Source organism: Alexandromys fortis, unplaced genomic scaffold (genome assembly GCF_014885135.2).
Source record: "Alexandromys fortis isolate MF-2015 unplaced genomic scaffold, M_Fortis_MF-2015_v1.1 scaffold_191, whole genome shotgun sequence".
Classification (NCBI taxonomy): Eukaryota; Metazoa; Chordata; class Mammalia; order Rodentia; family Cricetidae; genus Alexandromys; species Alexandromys fortis.
Window position 1 is genome coordinate 1,089,424 of NW_026068064.1, and position 18,419 is coordinate 1,107,842.

Below are 18,419 nucleotides of genomic sequence, written 5' to 3' on the forward strand. Positions count from 1 at the left end.
TATTGGGGGAGGGGGAGGGAAAGGGGAGGCGGCGGTGGGGAAGAGACAGAAATCTTTAATTAATTAATTAATTAATTAATAAAAAAGAAAGGAGATTCTGGTATTAAAATTTCCTTGTGTGTGACTCTGGTATGAACGTGGTTATTTTCAAGAGGGGGCGGGAAACATTCTGAAAGTGCATTAATTTGAATCTAGAATGCCGTTATTATTGATGAAGCCTAACTTCTCTGTATTTTTCAGTTGTTCTCAACATTTCTGATGTCGAAACATTCCAGAAATTCTCATATGGCCTAGACTTCTGACTCACAAGGATTCGTGACACTGAAGATTCACACCATATGTGCTTATATCGTTCATTCCCTTAAAATAATCAGAGAAAAAGCTACTTTTGCTTTAACTACATTTATCTGCATTTGCTAAATTGCAGTTTTTTTAAATATTTTATTTCATGTTGAGCTCACTGCCAACTAACTTATCAGGGTAATGTGCCAACTATGAAGCTGTTCATGCTTTGTAATATGAGTAGAAAACACTTCAAGCACTCAAAAGTATATTTTCAAATCTCAAAAGTAGTAATCAAATATCAATAATAGACAGAGTGGATTCTAAAATCTATGCTCTTAAATAAGTCATCCACTTGCAGTTTTAAAGGCATTTTGAAAGTTTATTAAATATAGTAACAAAGAGAGATTTTTGGATATTTAAGAAAAGTTTTATTTTTATTGTAATGATGTTGTATTCTTAAAGAGGCAAGAAAAGAAAATTTGGAAAGAACACAGTGTAAAATCAAAGTGCTAGCTTTAAGTGATGAAATTGATGTATGGTATTTTGACATTATGAGTCAAACTATAACTGAAATTTTGAATTATAAAACACCTTACACAGAATACTAAGGGCAAGTGTTTGGGGATAGATACAATTAATCACTGTAGATTAAATTTTAAAAACCCAGATATGGTATGTATTCAATATATCAAAAATATGTTTGAACAGGTCTGGTGATACATACCTGTAATCTTGGCACTCAGGAGGGAAAGGCTGGTGGACCTCTGTGATTATGAGGCCAATATGGTCTACATAGTAAATTCCAAGATAGCTACTTGGTGAGACCGTGTCAATAAAACAGAAAAGAAAAAAAGAAACAAAATAAAAAGTCTCATGCACATTCCTCAGATATAACATTTCTAAAAGTATATATAACACTAGAAATGCAAAATTATCTGGCAAGACTTTTTTAACATTGCTCAAAATCAAAATATTTATGATTAAATTTTTAAATTTTTGTACTTTGAAAATTATATGTACATTTCAATAATACATAATTTTAAATTAAAAATGAGAATTTTATATGAGTACTATATTTGCACTATTTCTCTCCTCCATTCCTACCCTCATCTCTTTTTATGTTCCCAGCAGTTCTCAAATTCATAAATAGTTCTTTAGTTCTCTGACGAAGCTGTTCCTTCATGACTGCATGGGGAAATAAACAGAAGAGAACTGTTGGTTTGTATAGGTCATGTGCATTCTCTAACTCATGGTGATTTTTGTTCAAAAGACAATAGACACAACTTTGGATTTTAGTCATTTTCAGTGACTCCCTGATATATAATGAACATAGGAAAAGCTTACCTATTGACTTCATTAATAGAAGGCAATAACTTACTAGTCATTGTCCCTTATGTTTGCATCCCAATAACTCAGTCCATTCCAAATGTAGAATAAAACTAAACCTTTTCTTTTTCCTGAAAGAATTTCATTGGTATAAAAGGCAATATGAATAGAATTCAGAGAATTAACTACTCCACTCATCATGTTTTTCATTTACACTTGCTAGGGCACATATCAACATATTGTTCTTTTTATTACCAAATAGCATTTCAATTTGGAGATGTATAATATTTTGGTATCCGTTAACTAGATAATGGACTTTTTGGTTCCTTCTAAACTTTAGATTTCAAAAATAATGCTTTTGCAAATATTTACATATACAGTTTTTAGGATGTATCCTTGTTTCTTGAGGAGATACACAAAGGTAGAAATACTAGAAGCCTGACAGAAAGATGCAGGCATAGTGTCTAGAGCAGCAAGCCGAAAGCTCACATTGTGAAATGCTAGTATTAAGTAAAGACAGCGATCTGGAAGTAGGTGAGGGTTTATTAAAATTATTATTGTCATTGTTCTTATTTTCAAAGCCTTGCTCCAATAAAGTACTTCCTTACCAAGTCTGTAGGACCTAATCCTCCGTAAACAACAACAAATTCTGGGGACAAAATGTTCAAAGTTCCAAAAACATGGGCAGCATTCATCACACCAACCACTACACTTCCTTTTACAAAACATGTTCAAATATTTTAAAAATTTCATTTGCTGTTGTCATTGCTGAGACAAAGAATTGGCAGGATTTGGAAAAAGACAAGAAAAGTAATTGAAAGAATATGGTATCAATATACTACATGAAATTTAAAAAAATCATAACTGGGGACTGGGGAGATGGCTTGGTAGTTAAGAGAACATATTCCTTATATAGGGGGCCAGTACTCATTCCTCATAACACACTTCTCTGCAGCTCACAAACTCCTGTAGTCCCAGGTTTATGAGGTTCTGAAGAATTAGACCTCTGTGGACACTGGCACCAATGTGTGCACCCACACAGAAACTCATACTGCACATAGTTAAGTGTAAAATAAAATCTTTAAAAATAAAATGTGAATAAAAACGTTTTCAAACAGTTGATTCATTCATGAAAACCAGTTGTAGCAGAAAGTCACACAAGCAATGTCTGCTGTTGAATTTAGTGATAGCTTCATAACTTTTCAAATGAGCTCTTTTTCACTGTCAGTTCAACTCATTATTTAAGGTTTTTGCAAGAGACAAAGGAAAATATAATTTTTCCTTCACTTATCTTCTTTTCAGAGAACCACAAACACCTTGGAGAAGAAAGGATTTCAGGACAGACCTGAAAGCCACTCTGTTTGTTTAAGGTCAACCATGATCTGTCTGAGTGGCATGATTCTTTATGATTATTACAATTTCCCAAAGAGAAAACCAAGTTCTTTTCAACATGCATCATATATCATTTTAGTACATTTTATATTATTCATCTTTGTTTGAAGGCTTGTGATATATTTCTTCTAAATCTTATTTTTAAATAATATTTTACAGAATAGGTAATTATATTATTTTATATGAATATTATAAACTGTATAAACTATACAGTTTTTGGTACAGTTTAAAGAGGTGTCAGGCCTGAGATATATTTATTTACTGAAAATTCCTGAATCCCTGAATCTACATACAACTGTCTTTCCCTTTTTCCCTCTCCAGTATTGTGTCTTAATTTGTTTCTTTCCTTTTTCTTCTTTCTCTTAATCTGCTATGTCTGGAACTCAGGTCCTTCCTTCTACTTGTCTGCTAGTGAAGTAAATTCCAGTTCTTTAAGAATTTTTTTTTAACTTTAAGATCCAGAGGATCAGGCAGCTTGCTCTGAGACTGTGTCTTCTAACAGTAACAAAATTAACATCATACAGTGTCAAGAAAATGAGTTGAACAAAGATGACACTTATGGGTGTGCCAAGATGGATGGAGAATACTAATGAAGCCTGAGCACCACATGAAAAACCAGAAGCATGAGAAGTGGTCCTCCCCAGGGAAGACCACACCAATTGGTGGCTAAGTGCTAATTATCATCCCAAACATGTACATACTAATAGCACTATATGAACTGAATAGGTTTTCTTTAGGACTCTGCAAGTATATACATATATGCAAGAAAGATGGAATTAGAAGCCAGGAATAGAAGGAGAGAGGTGAGTGATAAACGGGAGAGTCTGGAGGAAGTAAAGGAAGAAGTATTGTAGCTATAACTTAAAAATTTCAAAAATGTTTGTCTAATTTGTCCAACACTTCATTGAATGTTTTTGTCTTATATGTTTAAATCAAATATACTATTTTATAGCTTATAATATAAAATTATATTCTACATAAAGTATGATGTAACTAAAGTATTCAAAAATGAGGAGTGCAATTAAAGTTGAATCATGACTTAACTACCTTCTGAATGATTTTACAGTGTTTTAACATAGAATTGAGGTTGAGAAAACTTACTGAAAATTTACTTTAATGTTTCTTGGTTTTGATTTTTATTTTGTCTTCTACAGTTTTTCTGTAGGTTTGGAGCCTGGCCCTGGAACTAGCTCTTGTAGGCCAGGCTGGCCTTGAACTCATTAAGATCCATTTGCCTCTGCCTCCCCAGTGCTGGGATTAAAGGTGTGCACCACCACCACACAGCCAGTTTCTCTGGTTTATGTGTTTAAAAAAATTCAAGCTTCTGTGTTCTATGAGATTTACATCACATAGTTATCATAATTATGCCTGTCACTTTTGATACCTGGACTTTCAAAAGTCTTCACTTATAGATATAGTTTTAAGCTATTATGGTTTTTCCACTCCACCCTTAACAGTCACCATTGCAACACTACTTATTCCTCTATCCAGAGACATACTCCACTTTCTCTCAACCCGTGAAACATACAGATTTCTATTTATTTAACTTTTCTCTGGATATATCTAACATTATTAGACTAACACTGAATGCTTTCTTACCAACCTTTTGCTTTGTCTCCAAACTTATCAATTTCTGTGGAAGTTAACAACCCCCCCACCCCACCCCACTAAAGTCCATCCTGCCTCCACTTACCAGGCTACTCATTCGAAGAAATATCTGTGTCTTAAAAGCTTAGGAGATCTACACTAAACAGGAACTATATACTGTGGCATGTGTGCTGTTTCAAAATATCCCTATTCAGAGCATGTTCTGTGCCCTATCTGAATATGGAATTTCCTCAATACATATAGACTTGTAACAGCAATTGATCCAAAGAGAAGCTATAAATTTGAAAGGGAAGAAGATAAATATGAGGAAAGGAAAGAAGTGAGAAAGGGGAATGATGCAATTGCGTTATGATCTCAAAAAAGTAAATGAATAATTAAATAATTACTTTTTCCTTGTGAAGTTCCAAGATGAAAACTTACCAAAAATACATTAGAAATACTATCAAAAACATGTATTCTGTTTCTTACCTTCATTTTTTTTTTTTATACTGAGAAATAGTGCTGAGGTAATGACCAACTCACAGAATGAAAAGTGCTTCATTCTGCTTCTCCTTTTTCTGGGAATATAAATAATCACAAATAATTCTGTATTGAGTAAAAGGGAATGTTCCCATCCACAATGCACATGGGACATTTAAGAGATTGGATAAAGTTTTATGGCGTATCCACTCTTCAGAGCGCCAACACGTGGCTATGACACCCTCCATCCCACAAGCTTTAATCTATGGCCCTATTAGAGATGCATGTTTTCTGTAGAATCCCCAAAAATTTGAAAATGCATTCACTGCCAAATAAGTGTAGCTCACTTTTTAAAATCTAGTTTAAAAGTTACCGATTTTTTTTTTCTAAAACAGTAGGCTCCCTCAAAGCTTATTTGTCAGTGTCAATCCTGATTTGTATGGATTTTCACTAATGGCTAAGAATCAAAGGCCCTCTTCTTAGGCACCAAGCAATGTCTACCAGGGCTAGAAAAGGGCTAACTATGGGTCCAGAGTAATACAAATGATCCACGGCAGTGTTTCAAGAGATCAACAAGTCAGGAGGAGAGAAGACAAATATAAACCCTGTAACAAACAGATCTTTTAAATCATTTACTGTTGTGCGTTATGTGGTGATTGTATGCTCCACATCTCTAAAGTCCCCATACTTGTTGCAGTCCCCATAGCCATCTTTCATGATTAATGAATGATTGGAAACTCTCGTGATAAATTCCCAATGGAGAAGGATGCTCTTTTCAAGGATTCAGCATATATTACAGCTTAGTAAGTTCAGGAATGGCAACAGACCTGAAAACAACTTCGTGGTAGTCTGCAATTTGTTGCGATTATTCCATCATAAACACTGTCCTTGACAAGGACTGACCTTCGTGGCAGCTATGGCTCTGCATTACAGTATCCAGCCAGAAAATTAATGCTGCTGCAGTATATTAAATCTCAACAAAATGAAGGCCACAAGTGTGCCAGAAAAATATGAGGCAAAAATAAATCATGTCATTGACTCATTTGATTACTCTAGAGAGATCAAATTATAACGCAAAATCAAATGTCAGCAGCATAACTCATCACCATGTCTTTCTTTTTCATATATGAGTTGGTTAATTTTCTGTGGACATCGGTCATTCAACTGCCTTTACTTGATGACTTTGAGCACTGTATTGAATTTGAGAGCCTTGCTCCAGAGTTTATATGAAATGTTCTCAGTTCTTCTCCATTTAGTGCAATGTCTATATTACTGCATTGGATATGATATATCCTTTCTGTCTTTTCCTTTCTCAGCTATGACCTCAAAAATTTTTCAAAATTTTTTCAATTAAATGATTGCTCAACACCAGGTGGAGAACTCTAAAATCATACGCACATAAGCAATAGTAAATAGATATTCATTTGGATTTATGTATTGGAGGGTGTGTATGTGTGTGTGAAGAGAAAGGGGGATGAGTGAGTTTGGAGGGAGAGGAAATAGTGGAGAAATCATGTAACTCTTCTTCAATTGAAATATTTCAAAAACTTAAAACATAATATACCTTAAATTTCTTCCCATGCCATTAGTCACTATTCTACAACAGAATTTAAATAGCTTCATTTCTCATGTATTTATTTAATTACTCATCATTGAGCCCTTTGGGTACCTACAAATTTTATGAATCAGTACATCTTAGAAAAGCTTGTGCATTGTGCAAGGACGGGTTTTTGGACTTTTGAATCTCTATAAAGTGCTTCTTAGATGTGAAAAATGAATTGCTAACAGCCAAGAGCACAAAAGTACAGTACCCACTACCACATGTTAAAAGTCAAGTTTCTCACATTTGAGGAAACCGCGGGAATCAGCACATCTAGGATAGAATGGATAAGATTGACCGGGAGAAAACCATTTTCATGATCACACTATCTCCCTCGATTAGTAAATATTCCTTGGGAAAATTTCAGGAGTAAATAGGGAGATAAAAGGAGGAATTTAGAAGGAGGAAGGTCAAGGGGAAATAAAGTAATCATATCTTTATTAAAAATTAAAAAAGAATATTTGCAGTGCAGATTAAGATGCCATGGATTTACTTTTTTGTTTTTCTACTCAAATGTCTTTGTTTCATGCACTATAGATAAATACTGGCCCCACTGCTAGTGGTCCCACAAACGGCCCAAGGCATACAACTGTCATCCACATTCAAAGGACCTAGTTCAGTCCTATGCATGTCAGTATAGAATCAGTGAGTTCCCCCTTGCTTGGGTAAGTTGTTTCTGTATCTTTCCCATCATAGTCTTGTTGTCTCCTTTTGCTCGTATTATCGCTTCTACCCCTTTGACTGGATTGCAGTAGTTTGGCCCCTGCTTGGTTGCGGATCTCTTCATCTGCCTCCAGGAACTTGTTCTTTGAAGCTCTTTCCCTATGGAGGGATACCTTGCTTAGTCTAGATAAAGGGGGAAGGGCCTTAGTCCTGCTCCAAGTGATGCATGGAACTAATGCTCTGCTCCAGCAAACTACTTGTCTTTGTTGTAATTCTATAAGGAATTACTATATCTATATCTCTAGATAGTAGTCTATAAAGTATTGAAATTAAAATCATGAGCATGCTCCTTTCAGTCAACAATTTTATTTTTCCATTTTATTAGCAAACAACTGACCTGAATATTAATATTTAAAAATCTAGTTAAAAATATTCACATACAAAAGTGCTGCACTCATACAAAGTAATACACTCATAAGCTCGTTGTGAAAATGTATTCAGTTATTACAGGTCTATAATTTATCTATTGTCAACACTCACAAAAAGTAGATATTTTTACTACAGCTTCCCTAGTTAACATTTAACATAAATTACCCAAATTGTTCATTTTCATTGTAAAGCTTGCTAGAACCCATACGATGATGTTTGGTGTTGAAAGAATGATAAAAGAGAGCTATATAAAAACATTCATGTTCTTTAATAAGCTGCAGCAAATCCAAATAACTTTGGTATACCTGATGCATGTTCTTATATGTTCATTTATGTGTGTATATTTATGTATATATGTATGTGCTTATGTGTATGTGCTATGTGTATATATGTACTTATGCGTATAACTTTCTGTGGTTGTGTGTACGTGTACATTTTGCGGAGGTTCAAAGATAATACTGGGTGTCTTCAATTGCTTTCCATTCCATATTAATTAAATTATTGTCTCTTACTGAACTCTTGGCTTGACAGTTCTTGCTTTTTGATGTAGTGATCTTAAGATCCAGGATGTATGCCTCTGCCGCCAGAGTGCTCAGATTCCTAACCGCCACCAACATAGTCTACCTGGCTTTTGTGTGGATTCTGAAGCTGCAAACCTTTATCCTCATTCTCTCAATGGAAATTGCTTTATCCTCCACACGACTTCCACACTCCACAAATTTAGTTTTGACTACAAGATGACATTTTCATGTTATTCCCTCTTCTGTTGTATGTGCACAATAGTTTCTTATTAAAGGAGGAAAGGGGATTAACTTGACTTAAACCCTGTTAAAATGCAAATGAAATGAATTTCTAGGCAATAAAGAATGGTTTAAGGTGGAACCCTATTAAACACGTAATAGTAAAGAGTCCTTGGGATCTTTCTGTTTCAACTTCATGCTCATTTAGACACCAGTCTTAATGAAATTTCAGAGACTTTACATTTCTGTTTGCTGCAAGCATGTTTAACAGGCACATTGCTGCATATCATCCAGAGAAAGTGCTGAGAATCCTTTACTTCAACAAACCAAGGACTTAGGGGAAAAAATTCACATATGACATGTCTTCTATAGTTTATGTTCATTTTCAGGAATTAACAAAAGCCAGTATTAGTACTGACATACAATCTGACTAAGCTATGATTATCTATGAGGTAGTGCTTTTTGTTATGAGATATATTTTATAGTTAAAATGAATGAGACTTAAGAATTTAATCACATTAAGACGGTAGTCATAGGGATGACGGCAAGGTTTTTTTTTTTTTTTTTTTTTTTTTTGTAAAGAGTTACTAATTCCTGGTGTGTCACTCGAGATTGAGAATGGACATTTATTTTCTGGCTTAAGAAGATTCCTCTCAATGGTCATGGATTTTGCTAAGTGAGGCCTCTCTTTTGATGGGAAAGAACAGAGTTTAAGCAAACAGAATTAGGTCATTTCTTTCACCTTGTTAGACCTATTCACATTTTGCTCAAAGGCTTTTTAAAAATTCAGAGGATTTTAATATATTATCCTATAAAATAATTGTGTAATCTATTATTATAATAGATCATAAAAAGAGTATGGTCATTATAGAGTAAGTACTGTTTCAGAATCATAAATGTTAATAAGTGTCCAAGGTCAAGAAAATACAAGAGAGGTTCATAGTTAAATCTACAGAAGCTGCTTTGCTGTAAGCTGAAACAGCTGCAAAAGATTCATGGAGTCTATTCTATGCCAAGAACAGTATCCCTGAAACTAATTTAAATGATTGGTTTGACTTTTTTTCATGTTTATCCCTTAGAAAGCATGTGGCATTGGCACAATGATTATAGCAATAAAAAGGACCATTTACCGGTCATGGCAATGTTGAACCTATGAGATGTGAGGTCTCCTGGAGCCAAGGAGAGAAATATTAAAAATAAAAGCCTTAGGAATGTGTCATTGAAAGTGTATTATCACTTTATGTGCACTAGTGTGCATAGGCTTCTATATTGCTCTGTTTCCAAGTACTTATTCTCATCTATAGTGAGGTCTTCATTAAAGTTGATAGGCTGTTTGCAAGTCATTTCTTTCTAAAGCCAGAATATTTACTTTGTCAACCGATTCATAATTTAGAGATTCTTTGTCAAGTGAATGTTCTGTCAATCAGAAACAGAAAGTGTAAGGCTGGCTGTTGATACACAGACCCGTTAAGTAGCAGAGAAAGTGTAAATATTTTACCATCCTATTCATATTAAGTTTTAGAGTTAAACTTGAAGTGTAATTCTATCATAACATAGCTGACTGTATACTCATTTACAGTCTGAGAGTCATGGAGTACTATATCTATGCTTTTTGAAACAGTGTCTTTAAGGAGAAGAATATTCATATATTGTGCTTATTTGATACAGAAATACTTCTCTTTAGGAAAAATATTCTCCACTTTTAATGCACGTTTGTCTTTTATGGTAACTTGTTCTTTTCAGTTATTAATGATGGTTCTTTGTGAAGCTACTATAAGTTATTATCTCAAGAATCAGATCATACAAGCCACTGGAGGAAATACAACCACTATTATCTGGCTGTCCAACAAGGCTTCTTCTCAAGTCCTCACATGGCCAGTGCTACTGCCTCCTAAGCTCTTCTTCAAATAAAGTGAATAGTTTTTTTTGTTTGAGTCTAAGCTGTTCCCATTATATCTTATCAAAATATAGGTACTCATATATTTGCATTTAGAAAAATGCAGTATATGTATACCTTCATGTATTTAATAGTTGATGTTATATGATGATATGTTAATTGGCTATCATATAATAAGGTTAATAGGTTATGATATTATTATGGTACATTTCATCTGCCTAGTTTGAAGCACAATATTTATTTAAAAAATTATAAATTAGATGTCAGACTTATCTCATAAAATGATAGCAAATTACTTAAAATTAAAAACTATTAATATTCCTTTCTATTAGTGATAGTTAAGTAATGCTAGCAGTGAGTATTATGTTTTAGAAGGGCACAATGGGCTGGAAAAATGGTGCAGGATTGGGAGTACTTGCTGCTCTTGCAAACACCTGGGATTCAGATGTCATCTTCATGGTCGTTTACAACGATAAGAAACTCCAGTTTCAGGAAGTTGGATGCCCTGATATAGCCCTCACGAGCAGCAGATATTTTTGTGTTTTTCATATATACATCAGCCAAATCCTCAGACACAAACAAAAGAAAAAAATTCACAACAGAACAAAAGTTGCTACCTTACAAACAGCCATTCTTCTAATATCATGTTTTCTAGGCATTTTTGAATACTAGTAAATACTAAAGATATTTTAATATTTAGAAAACTTTTTTCATGTTTCTGTTCCATGGTTGCTTCATTCACATACTTTCTCTTGAAGCCATCTAGATGAGATCAGACTTAAACTGTACACCCATTTAAACATATTTTTTCCTTGAGACACTTTCCTGCCAATCATACTGACATGCTCTGTGTCTTACAGTGCTGTATATTAGAGGACTTTTAGTCAATACTCACTGTTGATCTGTGCTTGCTCCTTTCCATGGCTTTCTTTTATTCCTGTAAGCGCCACCTTTCTATTTGAAAAAGGCTGTAGGTTTGGGCGGTAATGATGCACTTCTTTAATTTCAGCACTAGAAAGGGAACAGCAGGGGGATCTCTGTGAATTCGAGACCAGCCTGGTCTTCAAGAGCTAGTTCCAGGACAGGCACCAAGCTACAGAGAAACCCTGTCTTGAAAAACACTGGGTCTGAAAAAGCATGGGATAAAACCTGACTCGCTGAACATAGCGGACAATGAGGACTACTGAGAACTCAAGAACAATGGCAATGGGTTTTTGATCCTACTGCACGTACTGGCTTTGTGGGAGCCTAGGCAGTTTGGTTGCTCACCTTACTAGACCTGGATGGAGGTGGGTGGTCCTTGGACTTCCCACAGGGCAGGGAACCCTGATTGCTCTTTGGGCTGTCAAGGGAGGGATACTTGATTGGGGGAGGGGGAGGGAAATGGGAGGCGGTGGCAGGGAGGAGGCAGAAATCTTTAATAAATAAATAAATTTAATAAAAAAGAAAAAAAAACAATAACAAAAGCAAACACACAAAAAAAAATGGAGTGTCAGAATCTACTGTCATCAGAGGTTGTAATACCTCTAACTAGAACTCACTAGGACTTATTCCAGTGAAAGAATTGGGCCAAATCCCTTAAAACCCACAGTATGGAAGGGTGACAATCCCTCCCTCACAGGAGCTCATTTCCCTCAAAAGGTTCCTGTGCTATGGGAATGAACATTTAAAGGCAGGGATGACGAGGAGATGTGACATCTCCAATAAGCTACTTATGCTATGCTCTCTAGTTTTAGGAAGGTTTTTAGGGCTTGTGGTCAAATCCAGGATATAGAAAGACAGAAATATATCTAAAATGGTACAAAATTGGTCAAAGAAGTAGGGAGAGGTTTTTCTTGCAATACCATGATGAGAAAGCAATGAATACAAGAAAAATAGTTAATAGACTTCTTTCTCCATAATTTGTGTAACAAGTTCTGATGAGAAAAATTTAATAACATTATCCCATAAAAGGAAACACTATGAACACTTAGAGAAAAGAGAGAAAAAAAGACCGTTACCGTGATAATTGTCAGCAATTGTTCAAATTTTTGTATGTTAATATGTGCTTACACTAGAAGTAAAGTAAGTGTTCCTGACCTGCTAGTTGTAGTTGTCATGGTCGTCTTTGTAACTCTTTCCTGTTATCTGCTCTGTTCCTGCCTTCTTCCTTCCTTTGCCCCGTCTCTCAAGACTCAGTTCACAGCTTCCCTAGTGATTTCTTCTCTGAAGTGTTTCTTCCTCAGTTTAGTGTGTGCGTGTGCTTTCCATTAGTGCCATTTTAGCCTAGAATGCTGGCAGTCATTTCAGCAGTGCCGATAAAATGAAGGCGAGTTACTGACTAGGTATCTGTTATGTCACTTAACTGGACTCCATCCCAATAATGGGTTGAGAACGTGTAGGCAGGCTTTAGAGTGGGGGGGGGGAAGGTGTCTGCACACGCACACACTTGTGCGTACATAGAGTAATGGAAAACATGAGTAAAAGTCATATTAGGCACAACCATAGGGATTGAGGTTTAATGCAAAAAATATTTCAAATAATACATTCAATTAACACTGAAGCTTTCCTTTCAAATGCAGTGGATGATAGACTACCTCTGTTACACTCTCACTAAACTAAGCCCAGCACGCAACTGTCTTGTGACTGGTATAAAGAGGGATAGGAACAGACAGAGATGGTAGAAAACAGAGTTAGCAAGGAGGTAATAACAGAGATGGACAGATTACGATGTGAGAGAGAGAGTCTATAGAGACAAGACAGAGAGGATGGTCAGGATGCAGCCGGTGCCTTGGCTGGAGATGGGATCACAGTAGGATGTTCTGTCAGATGAGATCTGATGATAGCACGTCAGCGACAGGAGCTAGAGTGAAAGAGGGTATTAAAGAGAACACTTTATCTTTAACATTTAATATCATCGTAGTGCTTTGAAATTAAAAATCCCAACTGGCTTGTTTTGTATGAAAATGAGTTGACTCTGTTTTATAGGGTCCCATAATGGATGAAGGTATTTAGGAGATGTCTGTTAAGATTGCTACCATACAAAATTTTATGGAAATATTTTTATGAAAATATTCACTTGGTGAGTTTTTTCTGATGTTTTTACTTTCCCAAGTAGTATATAAATTTATATTACTAAAATAACTGAATCACTTTGGTTAGCTTGGAAATAAAACAGGTGAAATAACATGACTATATTATGGGAATAAAAATCCAAAAGGTGAGATCATATTTATTTAATATGATTTTAATCATTTTTTTCTGATTGAACTAAGTCAGACTGGTTCTAAAACCTAATTTTACCTTTTAATCTTCTACATCAAAATGGATTTAATTAATTTATTTCATCTCTGTTTCTCAACAACTTTACTTTTAATATTTTATATTAAATATTATTTGAAAACATATTTTAGTAATTTAAAAATTAATTATTTAATGTACCTGATTTGTTCATGTTCCATTTTTCAGGTTTCTCGGTAGAACTTTATTCATGTTTGTAAGATATATGTTTTTAAAGAAATCTCCTAGGATTCATTATTCTTTAATATTCAAGTGGTTTGACTGTGTATACATCTACAGATAATTCCTCAATGATGGGCTCATAAAAATATCCCTCTCCCTTCTCTTCTAAATTAAGAATGCCTGAAGATGAGTTTTACATTTTTTAAGGTGCAAATTGAATGGGCAGTGGTGACACAGATCACATGTCTTTAATCACAGAAGAGGCAGAGGCAGGTGGACATCTGTGAGTTCAAGGCCAGTCTGATCTACAAAGCTAGTTACAGGACAAGCAGTCTTGGGGAAAAAAAAAAAAAAAAGGTGGGCACAAATCAATGAAAATCCTTTGGAATAGACCAAGCTCAGTTTAAGCCCATGCAGGTGCCCTACACACCAGTATTTAATTTGAAGTACTCCTTTATGGAACACCTAATTTCTGAATCCCCTATCTGACATCTCCCACTCTCTGGGTCACTGTGGTAAACATCTGTACATGGTTTCCAACAACCTTCAACGAAGCTCCCTGGCATATTCCCTCCATTCAGTGTTGTGCTCCCCGTGCTGTAGAGTTTTCACAATTGCTGGGATTAAGGTTTGTTTTCATGTGCGTGCAATCTTAAATGAGGAAATCCCAATGCCATAAAGGATGAAACTCTGATAGAAGAGCCATGGAAATCAGGGACCACACTCCTCCCTTTACTTCTTTAAACTAAGAAGGCGGAGGTTCAGCATAGATTGTTAGGGACCCAGAACCACAGTGAAGAGTTCAAAATGTTTATCATTAAATAGAACTCTTCCTTATCAATTTATAGTAAATTTAGACTGCTAAGATATCTTCTCTTTACACTTTTATGGACAGACTATCCTGCAGGGGACCTGTGTATGATATGTTTGATAACATAAGTGACCCGAGAAAGAGATCTCTAGGTATTTGGATTAATTAGAAATCAGAAAAGGCATGAATCTTAAGAAAGTGAGTTTTCCCTGACAAAATCTGGCCTGCAACCATTGTAGTTACAATTATGAAGATTGTATGAAATAAAACTAAAATGTGGTGATGTCCGCATGTTGATACCTGTGCATTATGGGAAATATATGTATAAATATGAGATGCCAACTTTTTGCAAATTAACAAAATTAAAGTGTATAATTCTCAGGTCAGAATAACAGAATTCACCTGAAGAGATGCTGAAGATGCCTCTATTCATTCTCCATCCAGTGTTCATTCCTCTCTTTTCTTCTTCGTGTTCTACAGTATGATATCATTACCTTTTCTGATGGTGAAGCCTAAATGACACTGTCTGGACCAGGGCTGCTGCTGAGAGCCATGTCTGGGTGTTCCGCCCTACATCAGCCAAGGTCTGAGTTGATGTAAGAGCCACTAAGGGTCACAGGAATGACTGGGGTGTGGTCAGCTATCTCAGACTATGTTGGCATCTGAGGAACATGCTGCTGCTAGGACATACTGATCTGGCTAGCCAGTGCTGCCACCTGGAGCCATGGAGACGTCAGTGCATGGACTGCTGCCTAGAGTCACGTCTAGATACATAGCTCTTCATATGGAGTAGTGTCAATAGTTCCTTGTGACCCCTGACGGCTCTGCAGATGCCAAGGGTCTGGTCAGCCACCTGAGAGCATGTTGGTGTTGAAAGGCCATGCTTCCACCCAGTCAATACAGATCTGACTGGTCTGTGCTGCCCCAGGGGCCGCAGTGATATCTGTGTCTGAGCTGCTACCAAGGGCCATGTCTGGGTCCACAGTCCTACTGGAGCTCGTGCCTTTGATGATGTCTATAGGCCGTGTTAGCACTAGGGGGTCATTGGAACCATGTTGTGCTGAGCCATCCCTGTCCTTCATTGGCCCTGGGTTAGAAGCCCCTGCCACTCACTGGTTGCTGCAGAGCTCGTCCCCACAATCAGGAAAGATGACCTTTCCAGGAAAGGGCACCTCACCTGGGCAGCACACTAGAGCTCACTCCATTTGGGCGGAATACAGATGATCCAGCTCTCAGGGCATGAGAACAGCAGAGCTGATCTCCCCGTCAGCTGCCATGTGATGGCATGGGTGAGGGAAACATGTTCTTCCTCCACCCTTTGCTATTAGTGGTACTACTCTAGAGTGTCGGCTCAGCATTCATGAGAATTAGCTTTGCCCTACATTAGTTGCAGCATCAATAATTACTTAGTTTTTTATCTAGTGATGAGGCCCCATGAGTTTTCCCCCATCTGTGATGGCAAATCAACTCATGTGGTGATTGTTTAGATATTGTTTAGCAGCCATATTTTTGGAGATTCCACGGGTGTACCTTCTGTGCTGTATAAAGAAGACAGAATCACATGGAAAAAATACTGTTCTTCTGGCTCACAAGATTTTTCTGCCCCATCTCATATACTGCTTCGTGAGTCTCACCTGTAAAAGATGTGAGGAGCCTGAACCAGGTGCAGTGAAGCATCCCTATGTCATATTTTAAGTGCATTTTGACCAGTTGTGGTTTTCTGTCATTGTCTCTGCTGCAAAAGATTTTTTTTGGATGTTTGATGAGAGCTACTTTTATCTGTGAGTATACAGATCAGTATTGAGACTTGAGTTCAGAATTATATCGGTGTGGGGAAGGGACGGGACAAGGTTATCCTCTCTGGTCTATGACCACACTAGGTGTGGATAGTTAGTATATTTATTGTTTTGGTTGCAAAATTTACATTCCTTTTTTTATTTTTTTGTTTCAATCATCTATACAATTATGTGTATTGCTCATGTCCATCTCTTACTCCCACCCTTCCGCTTCCTCCATAACCGCACCACTTTCCCTCTCAGCCTCACGGTTTTCTTTCTTAACACAAGGATTTTTCAGCCCATTGCTGCATTTCTAGATGACTTCTCAGATAATTCTCTTAGATATGTGTGCTATTAAACTATTGAAGACTGAGATAGATAACTTCTCTTTTTCAAACTTACCCTTAATGGGATTACAATGGGTTCTTCAGAAGTGAAATTTAGAGCAAGTTGACCTGCCTGGAAAAGCAGAGAGCATAATTTTTACATAGACTATTAAGCTGTTTAAAGAATAGAGAGGTTTCCTATCTCGAATTTTTGGCTTTACACAAATTACGGTGTGAGGGATCTATAGAGACAAAATTTCATGAAAGCGATTTTAGAGGAAAGGTGTACTTGATGAAAAGAAGGTGGTGAGAAGAATAAAATAATAAAGCTTTGAAAGACAAGAGAAATGAGAGAAAAAGAAAGAAAAAAATTATAAAATGTATAATTGATAAAACTAAAATATTGCCAGGATTTTCTTCCCAGCATGGAAAAGATATGCAGCATTGCCTCCTGTGTTTAAGGACAGCATTATCTTCTTATCCAAAACCCTTTTTCTGTACTTAAAGGACCCTAGACAGCTATTTATTTTCCATTACACTCCATTGTGAAGTACTTTTCTTACCCTGAAGTGAATTTAAATTAAAATGCCATATGCTATTTGAAGAGCTTTGTTCTATAATGTGCTCATTACAGTCATAGGCACCCTTTCCAGTTCCTGTGCTGCTGTTACAGAAGAGAAGCATTGAAATGACTGTGTGCCAATGTATAGGCTTGCGCGTGAGAACATGTACATAATTTATTGACTTACAGTTGTATTGCTCCACATGCTGCTATTTATGAATATCAAATATTTATAGCAAACCACATCAAGTAATTTTAGACAAATGATTGATAAAAGTGAAATTTAACATGCCCTTACAAGTCTTTAAGTACAAGGATTCTAAATTTAGAATTTTAATTTCAAACTTTTAATGGTAAACATATCAAAATGTGCTTGGGAGAATATAAAAATGCTCTTTGGCTGTTGTCCTGTGTGATATCAGGGCCCATGAAGGTTGCAAAGCTAGTCAAAAATAAGGAGGGAATTTAGGAAATAGTTTATTTATCAGAAACATCTGGTTCACTGACTCTGCTGAAGAGACAGGAAACATTTACATCAGCTGGACTGGGGGCATTCACATCAGCTGGACTGGTCCACATCAGTTCTCAGTAAGTCCACGACTCTCAGTCATTCAGAGCAGGTTGCAGTCAGCAACGGATGCTTTGATGTCATCTACAGCCAAATGCAAACTTGTTGAGACAAGGAACATAAGTTAAATTTTATGAACATTTATGAAAATGTTACATTTGAAACATTCAGGCCCATAATGAGATCCATGTCACAGAAACAGCAGATAGCAGCTATCTATAAAACATCAGGAATAGGTTCATAACTTTGAGTCCTAGCAACAACTACAAATGTGTGTTAGAAACATATACATTTTTTCTTCTGTCCAGAGAAACAGGTGTGGATTGGACAGAAATGTCTTTAGCCTGAGGAGAAGTACCTTAAAGTCTAGTCCTAGATGGCAACCAAAATAAATCAAAGTCTTCAGCTTGTAACACAAACAGTTAGTAGTCATTGCTCTACCAGCTTATCAGGACTATACCATAAAAGGGAAAAATCTGAAATATTTTTCATATCTTAATAACTTGTCATTTACACCTGAAATTGTTTTCTGTG